This window comes from Varroa destructor, unplaced genomic scaffold (genome assembly GCF_002443255.2).
Source record: "Varroa destructor unplaced genomic scaffold, Vdes_3.0 BEIS01000004.1, whole genome shotgun sequence".
NCBI classification, from domain to species: Eukaryota; Metazoa; Arthropoda; class Arachnida; order Mesostigmata; family Varroidae; genus Varroa; species Varroa destructor.
The window spans coordinates 5,421,154-5,429,608 of NW_019211457.1; positions in this window are offsets into that span (position 1 = coordinate 5,421,154).

The window sequence follows — 8,455 nt, forward strand, 5'->3', positions numbered from 1 at the left end:
TTCAGTACGCCCACCTTTTTTGATGTATTATCCATGTTCTTTTACCTTGACTCTTTTATATAGGACCTAACTTTTTGCTCTTATATTTTTTGCCAACTAAGATGTATATGATTTACACATGTTGATTTAGTTCTCGTATCGTGCAGCTGTGGAGTGATCTTCCAGAACCTTGCAACAATGCCCCATTTACAGTCTGAACGCTTCACTTTGTGCCTCTACATGTCGAACGGGCCTCATACAAATAGTATCGATTAGTTACAGGCAGAAAGGACCTTTAACATATATAGGCTTAGTAAACTACACTGCCAAGAACAGAAAGTCGGACCTCAGCTATCGCAAAAAATCAGGCGTAAACTACCTCATCAGCTGGTAGCAGGAAGGGCCTAGTGCTTTTTTTTTTCTTTTTTGGTGAAAAAGTGTTGCGGCCTTTGGCCACACACTGAGTCTACGCTCTTGTAAATGAGGTCTTATTTATTGCCTAGACATGTACCACAAAAAGCGTGCTTATTGTTTTGATTTTAAGACCTTTGATGACAATGAATCGCGCATTAAGATGCATTTCTTAAAAAAATGTTTTTTGAATGCCTGATATACCATTCGAATTTTCAAACGAACGTATAAAAATACATCCCATGCTAAAGGTAGGTATTGGTAAAACTATACGTTTAGAGGGGTGGTCTGTTCGAATCATTTGATCAAACGGCCGGCCATATGGCTTAGTAGAACAAGAACAGCTTTACTACTCGAAGTCCAATGTATAAAAATGTATGGTTTCCCCAAATAAGTCTGTAGGGTTGCAACACCAAACGCATTATCATTCTATCACCGATAAAACTATCGATAGTTGACCGAATATTCTAGACAGTTAATCTAACTCTGTATTGATAAAAACAGATCGAGTACAGTTACGACGCAACCTATAGCACGCAAGATGATTATCGCACCCTTTAATCTACGAAAGACTGAAACGTCCTTGACACTTCTTAATCCGCACACGCGGTCGATTTGAATTCAAACATAACTATAATAGGACGTACGCCATAAGGAACTCCAGGCTGAAAGCCTTTACTTACAATGATACATAAAATTTATTCACGTTTAATGACGTTCAACAACACAATTTATATAAAAAATTGATAACAAACATGCCGAGGCTTTATGCGCTTCATTGCCTATAGGTTGATGTAAACACTATTAATCCGTTATTGTCATTTACTATTAATATAATTTTCCCCGCTTAACTTTGAAATAGAGGTCTGCCGACTCGGAACTCTGCGCATTCTCCGTTTCAAAACGGCGGCTCACGCATTGATCACCACGACCACTTCCTATGCTCTCTATAGCGGTGACCGCGAGCGATTTCCGACATGATTGCTTATATGTAGATCATAATTGCTTGCCTAAATGGCTTTAGCAAACGGGCCGGCTTTTCACTGCCGTACAAGCCTACCAGGTCTTCTAGAGACGCTTCTATAACGAGGCTAGACCGTACCTGAAGAAGGCTTTACTTGGACACCGCGTATAGGTCGTGACCGATTTTCGTCAGGCAGCAGTCGTCTCTAGCGATACCAACTGCAGCCAGGTTAGGAACATGCTAAAGTGATTGAGGTATGGACCTTTTCAAACTGAGTGAGGAAATATCATTATTTCCTATACGAATTATCCAGTTCGTTTATTTCTGCCAAACGATTGAAGGCAAATAAGTTTACTCGATCTCGGCTAAAACTTTACCGTATTGCAATTAAATAGATGACTGAATCGTTTATTTTTATCATACAGTTATTATATAGTGCTTCTGTGACGAGCTTCTAACAACTCACCAGAATTAGTTTCATGTGGTGATGAACAAACATAATCCAGCGATTATTAAATCGAAAATTTTCAGAAAGGCTCAGCTATGGATTATCGTTTTAGGCCATTAGCGGTGATCGGTTCAGCCGGAACAGCACGAATTAAGCCTTATTTGAGTGAGTTTTTGCTTTTATTTACAATAAATATCTCTAGTTTAAATAAATATTTTTTGTTTCACTTCCGGTGTCTGCTGCTGTTAATCGTTGCTTCAAACGGCTCGCCTCTCTCAACCTAAAACGAAACCGTCAAGGCCTGGTTTCGGCCGAAATCACTAGATCTCTTGAAGTTAAATGGACAGACGCGTCATCAGTCGCGCACGTAATCACAGGAACCGACCAGCCATCTAAACTAGAAAAAGAACTATTCACTGATCGTTAAGGGCTTGATGACTGACATTTTTCTGTGGGTTATTTTAGTATTATATCAGCGCGGATTTTGCACGTCTCATCCAATGAAAGCGTTTGCCACCTAATTTTAACGCGCCCTTGTGACAGGAAGGCAGTCATTATGAAAATACGAATTTTTTGCGAGAGAAACAAACACAGCCTAATACTACTCATAGGCCTGCCGCTATTGTCTGCTATACTTAGACAAATCAGCTTAGTGCCTGTGTAGTTTCTCTCTGGTCGCCCACTAAGAATTGAAACATATGATTTTGATAAAATTAACTTGTTTCTATGGGATAGATAGTTGTTAAAACGTTATATCGTAGAAGGTCACAGTAAACACAATGGCTTTACAATTACATAGGCGAATACACGGTAACTATAGTTCGGGCGTGGGTAAACGGCAGCCAGGCCACCGTTTCCGTAGGTCTTACCTCGAACCGAATGAACGTTCCCAAGACGAAGTCGGCCAAACAATAACAGAAGGCAATCGAAGAAAAAAGCTAGGTTGTGGATTTTCTTAATTGTCACACATGTTTATACAGCTGTTTTCTCTATCATTATTACACTAAAATTTACTACCTTCAAATTTTCAGTAATCATGCCTCCTATAAACGCATAAAAAATTTAGCTTCCACCTAAGTCATCACCAACAACCTATCGAATAACATTTTGGCACTGGTTTGTTGTTCATTAACTGTGATTCATTCTATTCCTCTACAAATCTTCTTGAGCAGATAATGAATCTGTCCGACCCGATAAAGCTAGAAACTGATTCATTTAAAATAGGATACATTCATCACATCAACATGGAAATTGCCTCGAAATAAAGACACTGCAATGTTGGACGTTACCCCTCGTACATAGAACAACGGGCCAAGGCAAACATGTTCTGAGCAATTGTAGCTTTTAGGGAGCTGCGTGTGAATATGAGGACTCTGGAGCAATTTTTTTGCTCGAACATGACATCTTTGAGGTCGGCTGGTTTGAAATCCACGTTTTTCCATTGTCAGACACAGGTTGCCGTACTCGTAAAAGTAGGAGGGATCTATCCAAGCAGCTGAAGAGTCTTCAACCTGACCTACTTGCTTTCAGATATGGCTCTAAAGCTGCCTGGTCTATGTGGGCGCAAAATGGCTTAAAGATAAATATGTTGAATTCTGAATCGAAAAAACTCATTACGTACTCGATTACGTGACATACATTTAAGCTTACCCAAAAAAATGTAAGGCTTACAGTAAAATCGTGCAAAAAAAAGCGGGGACGTTTGTTTTTTCTCCACAGAACTACAACTATGATTGTGTATGGGTTTTTGTTAAAATACTGATAAAATAAAAGCATCGCACTACGCAAGAAATTTTTCACTCGGATAATTAGTGGCGAGTGAGAAGCTGATGAAGTATTTATTAAGCATACGCCAATAGTGAGAAAAATTCACAAAAAGCCACATTCTACAGATAGCAAATTAATTCGATCGTCAGAAAGGTAGCGTCTTGTATCGTCAGCAGACTCTCTTTAGTTTCTACATTTGCTACTACTAAATCAAGCGTAAAAAATTACCTCTGCTTTAAAAAGAAAAATGGAAATATGAACAAAAACAATGGAATCGCTGACTACTGCGTGCTATCCGAACCACACATTATATGTCCTCCCTACCTCAATCTAGATGCCAGTTAAATATTATTTCTTAATAAAAATGCCATCATTCTAGAGGAGGATTTTATATTAATGCGTATAAAGATCTAAGTTCATACTGAAAATTTCCTTCCTAGAACTGTTCTATTCTCTGCTGTCCAGAGACTCGTGCGTAATCCAGGAACGTCTTATACGGATTCTTGTATCTGTAACATTTTGTTGTAAAGCTGAGGCGCTACTCAAACAACAAATGGCCAGCAAGCTCACCGACCGCTTTTCGGCGATTGTCCGACGACACCGATGGCACGATACGCACCTCTGCAGGGTCAGACGAGAACTACTGTCGAACAGCTGGATGAATCGTGGTGAAGGAGTGTTCTAATGACGCGGAAACCGCGAGCGTTACAAACGGCTGTCAAGAAAACCTGTTGTAGATAGTCAACCATAAACGATTCTGAATCGTCACATCCAAACTAACCTTTCGTAGCTTTCTGAAGGGAGAATATTTCAGGGTCGGAAACGTGCAACGTAATAAAGATAACGAAAGTAGCGTGATGACGATGGGAAACAACGAAGGGGGTACCCGCATATGGCAGCCGTGTACGTAGCAATTGCTGAAACGAAACAGCCGGACCTGACGCTCAGCGAGAGGCTACTGCGCTAGGGTTTATTGTTTCTTTATTTATGACCCTAATATTGTTTAACCTTCTGAAAAACATGTACAGGTTAACGAGCCCTATTGAAAGCGGCTGTGTCTGATACCAACTAGAGCAAGTAACGATGCCAGCGGATTGTATGTGCATACATATGGCGATGTTCCCGTATCGGGGAAATCAGCGATTCTTGCAAGGCTTGTCGGCAATAAGAGATTCTCAACATGTTCTGTTTTGGCTCAATTGTACTATTGGCCTCCCCAGAATTTGGCGTGATTCAACAGAGCATAGGTATCTATGCTCTGTTCAATGTAAGAATCCCACCGTCGGGAATAGATTGCTGGATGCTTTATCGCATCGAAAATGACTGCTAATTTAGCACAAGTATTTATGACCTTGGTACACGGCTACTTGGATCGATATCCGGCTCAGACACGGAAGCCCAAAACAGGGATCTCCGAATAAGAAATTCATATGACGAGCGAGACAGCAAAGCAGACAATGGTCAATTTACTCATCATACGAACTAAAACGTGTTTTAATTTGTATAGGACCGCCTGTTCTTCTCGCCTTGTTCTTTCATCTATCCATACGTCTCTTCAATACGTTTCCCAATCAACTGTGTAGTATCATCATATAACCTGGCGTGCGAATTCAATGGTGGTTTGTAAAGGCGTTCTAACTGAAAACGATCAACCATTGAAGCTTCGGGGTCCGCCTTTAAAGGCTTTCAATATTGACTATGATATATATGATAATATCGCCTAATAGTTATATCTTGTCAGTTTTCCGCCAGTCATATCTTCGTAACATTATATGCCGTATGTACCGTAGCCATATGTGTAACCTTCTCTCCACAGTGCTCGACAATGTAGCTCCTTTCAGCAGATGTCAGGATAAACAAGGTTCAGCTAATGAAGGCTCATCGTGGAGGCTTTTTACTTAGTAGCGAAAGTTTTGCCCGTAACTTTTAATCTTGCGAAGGACTAGGCTTTTAGTCGGGGGCTGACAACGTATCGGCTAGGGCGTTCATATCTTAGGCGCATCTATGCCAGCATCCGTTTATCGTTTATATCCTTTACTGTCACAATAAAATTATGTATACATATGATGATACTGTTACGTATCTTACTGTGCATTGCGGTATCCGCTTGCCATATATGTCTATTCAGTGTGATTGTCGTACTAAAAAATTAGCTGCATTACGTTCCAATTACTGTGCGTGTATGTTTTTGACAAATTTAAATTATTATTAGTTACTTGACTTTATATATATATATATTTTTTTTTTTTTTTCTTTTATATATCTAATGAATTAATGGAAAAAAAATGTTTAATGGGGGAGGTCGGCGACTGGATACCCCTTTGCGACCTGTTTCTACACGGCGATGTCTCTTTTGTGTATCACTTATCAAAAATCAACCGCGTATACTCAGTGAAGCACAATTAACTATTAGTGAAGATCGCTTTAATTATGATTACCAGCAGAGGACATTCGAGTTGTGCGCTCGATATGTTTGGATAAGTGACGGTTACCATATGGAACTGTCATCTGGGTCACTCGTAACTTTATTCACAACAGACGATATGAAGTTTAGAAAATACGGAACTAGTTGGTGAAAGAATCTGGAAGAAAAAAACAGGTTAAATTGATTTTTGGGCAAAAACAAGGCAGAGAAATGAAGTGTATACGACCTATAGCGATCATCTTCAAACTGACTGTTTAAGACAGTTTTTAAATTTAATCCAAATCTCTCCTGGCACAGACAACCTGACCTAAACATAATTTTCAGTTAACCGCGTCGCACCACAGGCCGCTTACGGCATCCACAGCGACACGACCTGTAACGCAATAGAAGCAATATGTTGACGGTATTAAAAGGTTTCATTTCAGATGAGAAATGCTCAGGCCGTTACTTATACACATATGTATATTAGCTTAAGTTATAATCAAAGTTGGGAATAAAAGGCAACTTACCTGTATCATACGTTTCATCGAACACGTAGAGACTTACCGCGAAATAAAAAGAGTTTGAACCCATTTTCAAGTCCCGTATAATAATTCGTTATTATTAAAAAGTAACGTATGAGATAAATTACTATCTGTGAAAATAATAAATTGAACTGACAAAGAAAATAGATACATTCATAAGCTAATTGTAAATATAGACGTACACTTAAAAACACTATGACGCCTTCGTCTACTGTAAATGTGTCCATATGACAGGCGTAACAAACGCCCCAAAGTCAAATTAACGTCACTATTTGCGCCGACGGGACCGAAAGTAGACGAGACACCGCTTAGCGGCCATTACCTATTCTATACGATACTATTTAACCTACTCATCGCTGATATGAGGGCAGAAAATTATCCACGGTTTGCATAAACAGCTTCTTATAAACACCGCTGTGGCCTATAATAGCGATGGCATTATTCATGGAGCTTTAACTAGTCATTAACATTACATAGCCTGCCGAAGGCTTTCGTTGTCGACACCAGCGACAGCGTCTGACATGTGGCAGTGGCCATCATTTGCTTTTCGATATAATACCAAGTCCGGCATGAATTTCGATGAATAACGTCGGCGCCGCCAACATTCGAGTGCAACATCTGTCTCGGCCAAGAACGAAAGGTCATTTTTGGCCTACTGGAACCAATGTGGCCGTACATTCATCCACAGGAAACCAGTTAGAAAGACGATTCATGTTTACTGTGCGTTTGTATCTTTTTTCTAAAAAGAAAAAAAAAAAAGTTTAAAAATGAATTGTAACAGTAATAGCGTTTATCTAGCTAAAGTTATGTCACGTATCCCTGAATTCATGATTATTAATTTGTCTGCAATTAAATGACAGTGTATGCGCAAGACTTCACCGGCTTGAAAGTGTAAAGTCGGCCTATTTGGTCCAATATTACATTGTCAAGTAGAATTTTTGTGATTGTCGTAAAACGATGATAATTTTAATATCAACAACGTTAGAAAATGAATAGACCTATATTTATTCTAACCACTTCCAGCTTTTTTGAAACAAATAACGCGGTAAATTTCAAGGCGGCAGACGATGCTGAGTCGTCTTTTCCAATCTGTACGTGATACGATATGAAACAGCATTAAAATACACCGACCGAAGGCATAAATACTTTCTGGTTTTTTTCTTTATCTCCTCAGTTCACCAGGATAAACCGTTTCTTCGCAGGTCGATGGGAGGGAAAAGGCAGCAGCTTGATTCCCTTGTTGGAACGATCGATGTCTATCATCGTCTGTGTACTGCTCGCCTCAACGATTTGTCGCTGACGGATCCGGCGACTGTCGAACATAGCAACACTCAAATGTAGAATAGCGCACAAATTACTATGACACACTTGTCTTGCTATTTCTTGTTTGGTACTTATCGACATTAATCACGTTTACCTTCTTTCCTTCTGCCCGCTAGTGCCCTGCTAGTCCTCTGCGCGTTGTGTCCTGGGTTGAGGAATGAGTCAAGCCCCTGGTTTGGCCTTTGCCGCTCCTGCAAAACAGGCTATCCAGGCTTGTTGATCTCTTGCCTTCAAAAGCTATATGTGAAGGTATAGCCCACGCGGTCTCCCGCCCCCCGGAAAGCCGTCAAATCCGAACCCAGTTTTTCTCGTTTTCAAACGAGATCATTTCTCGATATTTACATTCAAGTGTTATAACGGTACGAGCGAATTTATCGGGAATTCTCTGCACATCCCACCATGACGGTCGCCTATGCACCTACCGAGGTTAGATTGATTGTAACAGAAGATTTCAGTATCGATAGATAATTTTAGTCTTGTGTTTCTTGTGACCAACATGTACGATGTAACACATCTAATAATAAACCTTTGTTATGTCCTTGAAGTTAATTATTTATTATCTTTCTCATCTAATAATAGAACAGTGCGTATATTGATACTGTAGTAGGAAAGGG